At 41.4% G+C, this 13,222-nt stretch overlaps 1 long non-coding RNA gene across 1 annotated transcript; it reads right to left on the bottom strand.

The window, feature by feature from the left end:
• Positions 1-4,353: 4,353 nt before the first annotated feature.
• Positions 4,354-6,086, bottom strand: LOC116596268. The gene is made up of 3 exons (XR_004288091.1): positions 5,968-6,086; positions 4,684-4,843; positions 4,354-4,485 (listed from the first exon to the last, which is right to left on the bottom strand). It is a non-coding gene; the product is annotated as an uncharacterized LOC116596268 (long non-coding RNA).
• Positions 6,087-13,222: the final 7,136 nt, after the last annotated feature.

Genomic DNA, 13,222 nt, shown 5'->3' with positions numbered 1-13,222 from the left:
GGCCATTCACAGATAAGGTTTTAAAAATAATAGCCAGGATTGCTCAGATCTGAAAGCCAGTTAAAAATCAGGGCCCTTAGCTATGACAGGAACGAGTTAAAGAAACTTTAAGCTTTGGATTGTGAGCAAAGGCTATCAGTGGGACCGAAAATTGTCTTTAAAGCTTCTCCTTTTAAGGGCAGATCATTATTTCAATATAGAATGCAAAGAATATGATAGTGGGCTGGTGGGCCTCTGGGCGGGGCATGAAACAGAGGAGGGCATGAAACAGACGAGTAAGTAAGACCAGGGTAGTTAGTGGCTAGAGGTTTAAGTTTAACCTGCAACTGTGTTACCATTCTGACAACTGCAAAATCGCCTTGGATGCAACCTGTGATTTATATGATAAAATGCTTGCTTAAGTTACCTAGTTAGTAAATCGCATATCATCCTTATTTCCCTACTCTATATAAAATTGGATTATGGAGTTCTGCAAAGCCTGAATAAAGATCCTTCTCAGATTCATTAATAATAAGTATCTAAACATTGTCAGATCAGAATAACATATCCTAGGTGGGTAAAATGTGTGCCTTTCTGATGAGTTTCATAGGACTTAGTCCTTTCTTGACTTTATGCACATTCCAGAAACATGTGAGAAAATCCAATGATTTGTTGTCAAAGACTAGGAGTAAATGAATTATAGCCAGGATGCCTAACAATTCGGAGTTAACGTAACTGTATAATTAAGATCAATTCTACAATTTTTGAAATGATTTGCAACGGCTCTGTAAATGAACATTGCAACACATGTGTTTTTCCCTTGTGATTGTAAAACACACGCGAAAGTGTTAAAGCTGAGCCGCACAGCGCCCTGCACTCTTTAGTCATGGATATACAACTGTCCAGATCATTCATGGGTCTATTAGCTGAATAGACAAGATCTATTCCTTGTAACCAGAATACTTAACTGTATTTTGGGTTTAAAATTCATTCTTCTAGTGAACCTATGAAGCCTTGTTTTATTACAGACTACTATTTCCTTCCCATTTCTTTCCATTGTGCATTTAAATATATACTCTTCGCTTACTTTTTACAAGATTTTATCTTTAAGTTATCTCTACACCCAACGTGGGGCTCAAACTCACAACCCTGAGATCAAGAGTCATGAGCTCTTCTGACTGAGCCAGCCAGGGGCCCCTTACTCTTTGCTCTTAAAAAGCAAAAACTTTTGAGTGATTTTTGACACCTTAAAGGCTTTTGATGTGTATCAAAAAACTCGATTTCCTTTATGGAAATTTGTGGAATACTTAAATTAAGGTTATTAATCCTTTCCCTAAAACACAAAGTATTACAATAACATCACAAAGAAAATGATATTTTTCTCATTGGACTTAAGGAAGATATGAATTTCATACTTAGTTTAATAAGAAGCGTACAGGAGTGCACCAATTACATTAAATTAAATATTATTTTGGTGATTTTGCTGTTTATCTTTAAACTGACAACGAATGAGCAGCTTCCTTTTCTCTGGATCACATAGAGTGATGGATAAAAATTCCGAAGAGTTTAAAGAGTTTAACAAAATGCTAAAGATTTAGTCAGAAATAATTTTAAATTTTAAATAATTAAATATTTTCAAATAATTTTTTATTAAAAATAAAAAAGTTTATTTTTAAATATATAAAGAAATATACCACCAGTCACATCATTTTCCCCATTAAACTTAGTTTGGAACATACAAAGCAGATCAACCAAATTTTGGTAAAGATTAATGATTTAAAATCCTGATCATAATGATGCCCATTGCAAAATGTCTCGGTACCTGTCAGAATTCATAAATAAAGTTTATTAAAGAAGTCTTGAATTAATTCCACTGATTGGTTTATGTTTGATTCTCCAGCGACGGCTAATTATTCTCAGCATATGATTGGTTGTGAAATGTAGCCAGCATCTCTTAGTCTTTTTACTTATGCTTTACTCATAGAACAAATGTTGGGCGTTTCTCAGATGATATCAGATGACTTAAGCTTTGTTTTAAACCTGGCTTATTAAATTGTTTTAGGTATATTCACAATGTTCTATTGCAATAAACACATGCATAAGAAAAACAACATTGACATTGCCCGAAGCCAAGGAAATTATTATGTAGCTCTCCTTTCCCCTAGAAAACTGAAGGATACACACAGAACTCTAACGATGGTGGATCCAAAATATATTTTTAAATCCAATCACTAGAGGAAATCTGTCGAAAGCAGATGAACTTGCTGTCAACCTAGCACACTGTTTCAGCACAACAATTATGATACACTGGTAAAGCTCTTATGTAACCTCATTTGGAATGTTCTCCAAAACTGTTATTAGGAACACTTACATAGACAATTTTAACCCAAATCCAACTTCGTCCACATCATGCAGGAATCCAATTATTTGAAGCATTTAGGTTGAAGGGGACTTTTCAGTGACAGATTTGACTCTACTGATGTGGGCTTTTAAATATCATAATGACAACCAAAATAAAAGAGTAAGAGGGGGAAAAGATAGATAGGGATAGAGACAGAAACAGAGATGGGGTTGGGGAGGAGAGAGACTGAGAGCTCTCCCCTAAGAAGAGCATCCATTAATCCCTTTAAGTGTGGGTCCTGCATGAATCAGGGGCTGAAGATGCAGTGGGAAGAGTGACAGGGGCACAAGGGTGAGAAACCATCGGTCCCATCAGGCGCTGCGGCAGTACTCCGGAGCCCCATTGCCTTCTTACCAGATCTTATTTCTCACCATAGCGCTTCATGAGAAAGCTCTGCTTAAGCTCTTTCAAAATGCAGAGTTGCCAGGGGTGGTAATGTAGCTCAGGAGGTCAACATCCCCACGAGAAAGCAGGAAAAGTGGAAAATGGACTTTGGTTTATAAGCTTTTATGATACGATTCATTCATTATGTGTCAGTCACTTCAACATCACTATCACCAAAAAGTTTCTTGGTGGCTACAGTTGTATGATTAGGAAAGCGTGTGGCCGAGAGTGTTGAACGAGAGTTACATGGTACGTGTTGGAGAGGGAATGAGCAAAGAAAGCGATAGTGAACTTTCACAACCTCTGTTAATATTCATCTCACAGATGGGCACAGCATGTGCCGACCGGCACACCTGGGCTGGAGAGCAGGCTGCCTGAATTTCTTGGGGACCCTAATATAATTATAAACAGACAAGTGGAGAGATGCCCCAGGTCAGCCAGCAGGGCAAAGGGGGAGAGGAAAGTGCCAAATTCTCAAAGTTTCCCAGAGAATAATAATATCCACAACTTTCCTAGCACCTTTCATCTGAAAAAGAACCAGAAACAGATCTGTCATCAGGGAAAGAAGGCTCTTGACAGGCTCCATACTCCCTCATTGCTCTGATTTACATTTACCCACGTCACATCTTCTCTTGAGCAGATAAGAGAAGTCTCTCATTATTCCCCAGAAGTCCTTGTCATTCCATGTAAGGTCGTGCGCAGTGAGGCAGATAGAAAGGAAATCAAATCATTGGATATTGGGATTTCCTTAAGAGTGCTATTTTGGTGGGACTCCAGTTTGCCCACAAGGTAGGACGTCCCTGTTTTTATCCTTCATTCACTCCCTTGTGGAGACTGTCCACTAGTCAGACTGGATGTGTTGCTTAGATGCCCAATGTGAGGTTTGGGGTCCCAATTCTGGAGTGAAAGAAGATTCTGGAGAAAGATTCCAGAGAAAGACTCCTTTACCTCAGGATCTCTTTATCCACTTTTGCATAACCCTACCATGTTGCCCTTTTCCTGCCCAGATCACAAAGATCTGTCCTTTGAACATTTGTCATAGGGAGGTTACTTTCTACGGTAGTATTTCGTATTGTTAGTATCTCAATGTGTGTCCCTCTTTTCTATTTCTATAGATTCTCTCTCTGTCTTCTGCACTTAGATGGTGTCAGCATGTGATTCCCCCTCCAGTGTTTCCAACTCTCACATGGCTGTGCATTCTTTGTGGAACTTAGTTCCATCTGGGAGTAAAAAAGGATGAATGTTTTAAGTTAATCTTTGAAAACAGACACAAAGGAATTGTGCTCACTCTGATTCACCTAGAATTAAAGGCAAACAAGTTTTTCATAAGTAGACTTAGGAGTGGACAATTACCTACACACAAATAAATAGAGGTGGGTAGGTAATATTGTCTTTAGTTTTCAAGTTTTGAATTCGAAAGCCAAGCATGAGAGAAGGCCAGGGTATCAGTATGATTTCTTTTGGCTATGAGTTTTAGAATACCCAACAAACGGTAGCTTTAAAAAGTTCACTTATTATTTACTTAGTGAGAGATACTGGGTTGGGAGTCCCAGCATTGTGGAAGCAGCTCACGAGCCTGAAGGCTCCAGATTCTTCCCAGGCATCTTCTGTGGCTACTTCCCCAGCTTTTTTTCTTTTCTTTTCTTTTCCTTTTTTTCTGGAAACTTCCTTCCTCATTTTGAAAGGATTAAAGCCACAACTTTAGGTATCACATCCTTGTCCTAGAGGAGATAGGGGCAGGGTGTTGACCCTCAGCGACAAGATGTTTCTTTCTCCTTTTATCAAAAATGAAAAATCTTTCTCACAGTTCCTCCAGCAGACAGTTGCCTCTGACCTTAATGGCCAGACCTGAGCCATATGGCTCCTATCAACTGCTGTGAGGTAATTTTCTGGCTTTTAGTCTCTCGGATGGAACTTACCCTTCTTCTTGTGATGATGTCAGAGGATAAAATGCCCACATGAAGGGATGCTGTGAGGGGGATAACGTGGGCTCTGTGACATAGTATTAGGCTCCTAGTGATCTGGCCATGCGTCAGAAGGAGCTTCATTTGCTTCCAGAACAGGGTTAATAGCAGGTAACTGAAACCAGAGAAAGTAAATCCTCCTATAAGGAAGGGGGAGGCTACCGTAATCTAATTAATAAACAGGCCACTTACTTTCTTAGATTTACTAACGGACATTTATGTACCAGATTTGCCCACAACTGCATTTGTTCTCAGTAAAATAACATCTATAAAAACATTATAGATAATCTAGATAAGCATTTTCCTCATACTCCAGGAAAAATTGGTCTGTGATTGGAAATAAAAGAGAGCAAAATCTACGTTTGAATAAATGACTTCCTTTTTCACTTAACCTGTGGGGCAAAGAATGGGTGGTTGCTTTCTTAGAGAACGAAATCATTAAAGAGTCCTATTGCAAGAGACTGGTCACAGCAACCAGCAGCAGTGATCAATGAGTCACCCGCCACCACCAAGAAATTGTTGTGCCTTGGCATTTTACTCAACTAAACCACGTCAGTCAGCATGGTGGGAGCTGGGGACATGCGGTACCAGGAGGGACCCAAATCTGAAGAAGCTAATTCCGCTCATGTGAGTCCCTCTTTGTAATCCATTCAGTATTTGAGTTTAGTGTCAACAATTTGAACTTAAGGACTCAGAACTCCAGTTCTGAGACCATATGAGGCACTTCGAGGTAACACTCAGTTCTCACAGATTCTTCTGGAGAATGTGAGTGTGATGGGTGAATGTTTGCTGGCCCTTCAGACCTAAGCTTTCTCTTTTCTTCTGTCCTGGGGGCTGCCAGCTCACTTAATCACTGGTATGATCATATTCATTTCTCCACTTACAGAAGTGAAGCGCTCATGTTTTTTCCTTCATTGTGGATAGTTGGAAAGGCTATTTTCATCCCCAGTAGCTGTTTGGAATTTTATTTCTCTCACAGCACTAACCCAGGGTACACCCATCCTTCCTGACATTCTTAATTCTGTGCTTCTGAAGTGACCTAGAGAAAGCAATGACTCATCACCTGCTTGTCCTCGTTTCCAGCGCCGTAATGATTGATCCCAACCCACCACTGATCCCTGCAGAAATTCAAATGGCTGGTGATTAGAGTTCCGAAGCCCATTTAACAGATGGGGAATAGGAGCACACTGGGGTGAAGTCAACTCAAATGCCAGAAGCAGGATTTGCACACACACTCACCGTCCAAGCGCGGAGCCCTGACTCTCAACCATTCTCTGTGGCTCCAATATGGGGCCAGATATAGAAGGAGCTCCCAGCAATGGAGGACAAGCTTCACTCCACAAGGACACACTCCCTGTCTCTGCACCTGTGGCTCTCCCAGACCTTTCTTCCGTGCCACTCACCTTTGTCTCTCTGGGCCATCTGTGAGGTGAGCAAGCTGATGTCATGGGAAAGTCCTGGCCAGGACCTGTCACCAGGAACTCAGCTTCAGCCGCTCCTTGAGTCCCTTGGGAGAGAACCTCCTATCTCTGGGCTCTGTTTCCTCACTTCTACTTGAGAGGTTAAAGCACAAACTCCAACAGCATCCCCCACCTGCCTCCTCCTAGCACAGTCAGGTTGAAATGCCCCTTCTTTGGGGAGGTGAACAGAAACCAAATGGAGTTTCTTTCCTTCTAGATTTCCTTGGGTTTTAATTTGAAGAAAAAGAGAGAGAACTGCAGGGGACCAAGCCATCTTTCCAGGGATTCATCAGCAGCCCTCGCCTCCCGCGGCTGTTCTGATTAATGGCTGCGCCTCCCGCCGAGTCCCCGTAATAGGTGTCAGGAAGGTGTTTACTCAAAGTTTTACACCCAATTGTCGTGAAGGTCAAAACAATAGGGCGTCTCCCATGCAGGTTAAACATCTTTTTATGAGTACATACTCTATTAGAGAAGTCTCTGTGTTTTCAGCGGCTAAACTCAGTGGGTTCTTTCTTCCAGGCTGACTCAGCAGGTCCCTGGTGGGGAACGGGGCCCCAGCACATCAGCAACATTGACCCTGAACTGGGCCTTGGGCCTTGAAAGTTAACCAGTGAGCTACCCACACTCTCTTCAGCTTTGGTGCATGTGTCCAGTCTGCTTTAAAACTTGGAACCATTTTATAAACCCAAACAAGAACGATCAAAATTTACTTCCCAAGGAAGAACAACTCATGAAAACAGAGATGGAATAATTCCTTCAAATTAAAATGTCTCCTTTTGTCACATTAAACAATGACCTTGGACCTCCCTCCCTTATTATCATCCACCGATTTCCTCTCCCCAGCTTCTCCACCTCCTGCACAAACAGGCACTAAGAAACAGAGAGCAAAATGCCACAAATTGGAGATACTCTCTCCCATCTGCTGCCCACAGGTGTGTGTCGAGGGGGGATTTTTGACCCTCTTTCTGAGGAAGAGGAAACCAAAGGTCAAAGTGAATTTCCTAAATGTCAGATGCTTTCAAAGCACTGCCTTATGTTCGTTCAAACCATGACTGCAGCCGTCTTCGGCTCGGGTTCTTCCTGTTACACATGGGGTGGTTTCTGTAGGGCCCACAGTGCGAGGCTGGACCACGGCCAAGAGCGGAAATGCTGGCTGGTGTGCACCAAGAGCCCTCCGAAAAGCAGGGACTCCTATGGTTTCCAACGGGTTGATTTCAATCTTCTCAAAACTTTCTTGGATATAAAAGCACATTTCTCTTTCAATGAGTCCCCACACCACCCTCCACCTGTGTGAATGGCCATGTCTACTCCAAGTAGGGAGTTGACTACAGTGCTTTTTGGAACCATTATAGCTACTGCATTTGACTTGAGATAATAATAAGGCACTTGTCCAGGAAGAAATGAATTCTGCAAGTACTTATTGAGATTTTATCATCTACTGAAATCTTGGGGATTAAGAAAGATGGATGATATGCAATGAAAAAGAAGGAGAAGGAGGTGGACTAGGAAATGGAGCTGTGGGTGGTGGTTGGATATTGACTGGTGGTTGGATATTGATGAGAGAGTAGAGAAGGACCCTGTCAGGGTGATAAGCCCCTCACCCGCGTATAACCCCATGACCTTGACCTAGCTTTTACCACCTTTCTCATACTTGGATGTAGACACTGGCATCTAAGGAGGTGTAACTCTTGCTATAAGCCATGCTGGCCAGGATTTACTACCTTGCACAGAGCTAGACTTGTTTTGCTGGATGACCTGTAGGCTCAGTTTGTGAAATGACATTGACAGGCCTAGGATGGGATCAGGCAAGAAGTTAAGAGTTGTAAACAAATAAGCGTGATTTCCAGTTCTTGGAGATCAATGGCATGTGAGTGGAACATGGGTATCGGGCCAGGCCAGGTGAATGAGTGGGGAGGTGGATGATAGGCCATGATGAAAGTCCTGTGGAGGAAGAATTTGTGGACCTCCGTCAAGAGACTGAGTATACAAATGAAGAATGGCCAGACCATAGACAGAAATAGAACTCTAACTCACCACCTACAAAAACCAGCCCAGGAAAACAACCGTGATCTCTAGCAACATCTCAAAAAGCAAAACGATAACCCGAGTGATCATCAGCCTAGAAAGGCCCAGACATGATTGATAATTGACAACTTACCTAATTTGAGTCCCCATTTCCAACTTGGGACCAATAAGAGAGAGCCAAATGGGAACTCCTAGGCAATCACATAGGCTACCCCACGACTCGTTAGCTTGCTTCAAGAGGCCCCAGGCCAACAGCTTTCAATCAGGACATACAGAAAACACCTGGAGCCTTCTCTTTTTCTCCCCATTAATCTCCCCCCATCCTCTGCCTGTCTTTGAGTCTTTGCCAAAATGCAAGCCATGGTGGCCGACTCCCTTGCTGGAGCCAGCTCTGTGCAAATAGCCTTTGCTGGTTCTCATTTGATTGGTCTTTGTTTATGTCCACACTGTAAGCGGTTTTACGTTGTTGGGACAAAAGGAGGGGGCAGGAGGAGGGTGAGGGGTAGTTGCTGAGGCCAAGCGGTTGCTGAGGATGGAGGTGTCCCCACCTGACCCAGGACATGAGAAGGACAAAAGCAGGGCTTTGCGGGAAACTGGACACAGAGAAGTGTTCAGCGGGGAATTTCTTGGATTTCTGGCCTTGTTTGTTTCGGTAGGCATGACACCTATAAAGAAAGGTCCTGTGTTTTTAAGGTTAAAACATTTAAGGGATTTTTATGACGTATGGGGCTCTGAGGTAAGGACCCTACGTACTTTTATCACATTGAATCCTCGAAACAAAAACATTAAGTGGAGATAATCTTTCCCAGGTTCAAGAGGACAAGAAAGCCCAGAAAAGCAAAAGATAACAAGATCACAGAGCTGGTCAGAGTGACGATTCAAACTCAGGTCAGGCTGAGATTCACACCTGTGCTTTCATCCCTCCAGCATCCTGGGTATTTTGCCAACCATGTAGCCACGTGCTTCTGGAAAATGGACTTGAAGAAAGGAGCTTCAGAGTTAGAAAGTGAATTTGGAAATGACTTCTGCATCCTTAACATGAGCTATCATTCTATATCCTAGTCCATGGATCGTGTGTGATATGCTTTAGAGGTAAATTGACATTTGTGTGGCTAATGACCTTTTTTTCACAATGACACGAAAGGTCAGATTCCATGGTATATGGCGTTGGGTTGGTATGGGAAAACTAGTCAGCATTCTTCCTCTGCCATTCTGAGCTTATAAAATTAGGTAATCTAGTCAAACCTTTATGACCATAGATCTCTGTTTTTTCCATTATGCTCAAACTGGAATGTAAGGACTGTCTTTTCTCTCTGGAAATGAAGATGTGAGGTTCAAATGACATCATGGATATGAGCGAAACTTGTCAATAGCGAACTGCAGTATACATGAAAAATACACTCAAAATGATTACTATAACTAGAAATATGTCTTGATTTTGGATGATTATAAAAGAGACATCAGCTTTCAAGAGAGTTTTTTTCAAGTGCCTGCCGCCCATTCATCCTATCTGCAAACAGGCACAAGTGTCCCATATGTAATAAGACGCTACGCGGATCACTTGTTTTGCAAATAGGATGTGGAAACTGCCAGAAGACCCGAGTACCAGCCTGGCCCCCACACGTGCGACAGTTTTGACTTTCAGCACTTGATCTCTTGGAGCTTTAAGCAGACAGGATCATCTCTGTCCAGCCGACTTGTGAGTTTCCCTTGGAATAATGTGTGGGGAAGAGCTCTACTGACTGTAAAAGCTCACAGAAATGCAAAGTATTACGTTGCTGCATTTGAAAAGTGCTATTTATGTGCCACTTACTGTTATTGTGGTTATTATTATAGTTGAAGAGTAGAATGTATTTCAGCCACCAATGATAGAGGTAGCGAATTTTCCACTGCCACACAAACTCCCTAGCTGTCTCATTCCCACAGGTAGACTCCAATCCATGTGGGGTCCTATATTGATATAATTAACCTTTGACATATGGTGGGTGTTGCTTTTAATTCTGGATATATAACAGAATTATTTCACTGTATTTACTCCTCTAAAAAAGACCTACTTTATTTCTAAATTAAATAGCATTAGGGAACATGCTCTCAAGCTGACCATACTTACCATTTTCCACAGACACATTATGTATGACTGAATAACTTTCCATGTGCCAGCATTAGCTAGGGCCTAGTGGGTAGAAAGCTTTTATTTTGAAAAAAAAAAAAAAAGTTAATATTTAAGATAGGGAAGGGAAATAAAGAGTAAATGCTCCTTTGGCTCACCTATAAAATCAACCAATTTAATTTTCAACCGTAAGAATTTTATCTATTTTATATATCATCTGGTGTTCATGTTTCACCTCAGGGTATCACCTTTACAATATTTCCTGATGATTCTCAAAATAAGTGATTTAATCTCTGGGAAGCTTCATTCGATAATTTGTAGAAATGTCAAGTAACCAAGTTATGTGAACTGTACATTGGGGTACATGTTGTCCTTATGTTCTAAAAATCTTAGCAAGAATTTTAATTCATTGATCATTCTACCACGAATGGTTCTCTAGGGACCACAGTTTTCCAGAGACTTCTAAGGACCCCGTGGCTGCAAGTGACAGGAAATTCACCCATCATGGCATCTTTCTGCCCCAAAGCATCCTTACCACAAAAGCACCCCAGGTGGCTGGGTCTTGGCCCTGTTAGCTCCTCAGTTTTATATTATATTATTTCAGACCCTGGGGAAGAGACTTTAATTATGGTTTCTCTGGTTCCATGTCCATAAATTCGGGGTCAAGTTCTCATTGGCTTAGTTTACTTAATTGCCCACCCTTGGATCGATCGACTGGGACCAGGGAGCGAGGCCAATAAATAATAAGATAACCCTGTTAATTGAACTGTGAGACTAGGTGGTGGGGAGAGGGGTCATTCCTACAAAGGCCTGATGGGAAAGGTCACGGTCAGTTGACCTTTGCAATCATCATCTTTCACACAGTAACCTGGACAGAATCTAAGTTCATGAAATGATTAGAATTTATTTCATTAGGAAAGTTCTCCAATTATCTAACACATGAAGTTATGGAAAGTTCTGTAGCAGAATAATACTACCACGCTAGTTAGAGCCTGAATGTGAGTACGATCTCATTTAATTTTGACAATAGCCCTGTTATCTTCATTTCACAGTGGAAGGAACTGGAACTCAGAGACACATCAGCAGCTAGTTTATCCTAGGGCCAGGACCAAAGCCACAAACTGTTCAGGAGTCAAGCCTGTGGCATATTCCCCATTAATTTTTTTTTTTAATTCCTTTCCAGAACATTTGTGCTAAATTCTGTTCCATCTTTTTTAATCATTTCAATATCTCAAGATTTCATTTCAGGGTTACACGAACTTACTTGTCCAGTCCCAGACTACCATTAGAAACAGATGAAATTTGCTTTGCTCTTTCCAGCACTGCTTTCTGGAGACATTTCTCCATTTTCATATCTTCTGTTGTGTTCAGATTTTTGGACAAATGATAACCATCTGGCATATTTATCCTGAGATGTGAGATTCTTAGCACATGAGTCTTCTTAAAGTAGCTACACTGTAGAATGTCATTCAATGATTATACATACATAGCAAAAGAGCTAACATATTATGGTTACTTTTTCTTTAAGGCAACCAAATATACCTTATTTTTCCCATAGAAGTCTGATAGTAATGGGGAGGAATTATTCAAAGGCAAGGCTTTGCTGAAAGTTTTTTGATTTATATGTCTAATAAACATTTCTATCTTTTTGATTTATCATACACATATAGAAAAGGTATGACATTTATAATTTTGGTAAAGAAAAGAATAGTTTCTGGTACAGTTTAAGTTTCATCAACTATTACTTTAAGATGAAATCAAAACATTCACTGAACTCACGAAAGTAAAGAACATAGCACGTCACTCAGAGAAAGCAACTCTCCAAAAGATAAAGTTTGCAAATGTGTTTTAGGGTTAAAAGAAAAGCTTACAATAGGGGTATGACCATGCTTACCATTGGGGCTGTGATAGACTTTGTGCATCAGAAGGGAAGGTATTTTGGGGTGAGGGAATGGATGCTCCAAGAAAATAACTGTATCTTCTCTTCTGCTAGAAAGTGAAGCTTCTCAGTGTTTCTGCCTGACCATGGCTCTGCCTAATGCAGCCAAATAGAGGCAACACAACTGGCCTTGGGCACAGAAGGCCTACCGAAATTTCTTTTTGTTTGTAAGTTCTGTCACCTGAACATGGAACACTATAATCGTAAATAAACCATTCTATCATTTTTCCTTCCAGAGTCTCAAACAAGCTCTTCACTTCAATCTGTAAGTTAAATTTTGCTGTAGTTTCACTTAAACCATGTCTACATGGGTCAGTTTCCCACATCCACCTGCCACCAGCTCAGGTCCCAGGCAGTGTGATGGAAGGGAAGGGACTGAAGCTTGGACTCCAGCTAGACCTTTGCCCCAGCCTTGAATTCACACTTTACTTGCCCTGTGATGTTGTGCAAGTTACTGGATTCTTCTCAGGCTTGGCTTCATCTACAAAGGGGTGATAGTAACACTTATCTGACAAGGTTAAATTTTGGCATACAAGAGATTAACAAAGAAAAGTTTTGTTAGAAGGATAAAAGAGCGTGAGTAAATTACCTAGCTTTGTGTTTAGCAGCTCACAGATGCCTTTGACATTCATTCAGTCTTTTGTCAATTTAGGAAATATACGTAGAGTGACGATACTGGGTGTCAAGCAGTGTTCTGGGCCCTGTGATCTAACAGCGAAAGAACGGGTGCAGTACTTTGTGGAACCCATATTTCATCAGGAGATTGTGTGATCAAATTCCAGGAAATATATACCTGGGATTTGAAGAAGGAAAATGCCGGTGTGCTAAGTAGTACAAGTATCACTTTGGCCAAATGTGGGCAACACAGAGCAACCCTTAGGCTCAAATCCAAGGAATGAGAGCATAGGGACTGGGAAAGCAGGAGAGGAATATTCTGGGCAGAGGAAATAGCCAGTGGAA

The sequence above is a fragment of the Mustela erminea genome, chromosome 7 (assembly GCF_009829155.1).
Source record: "Mustela erminea isolate mMusErm1 chromosome 7, mMusErm1.Pri, whole genome shotgun sequence".
Taxonomy (NCBI): domain Eukaryota; kingdom Metazoa; phylum Chordata; class Mammalia; order Carnivora; family Mustelidae; genus Mustela; species Mustela erminea.
Note: the sequence above shows the minus strand (reverse complement) of the source record. Positions and strands in the feature narration are given on the sequence as shown.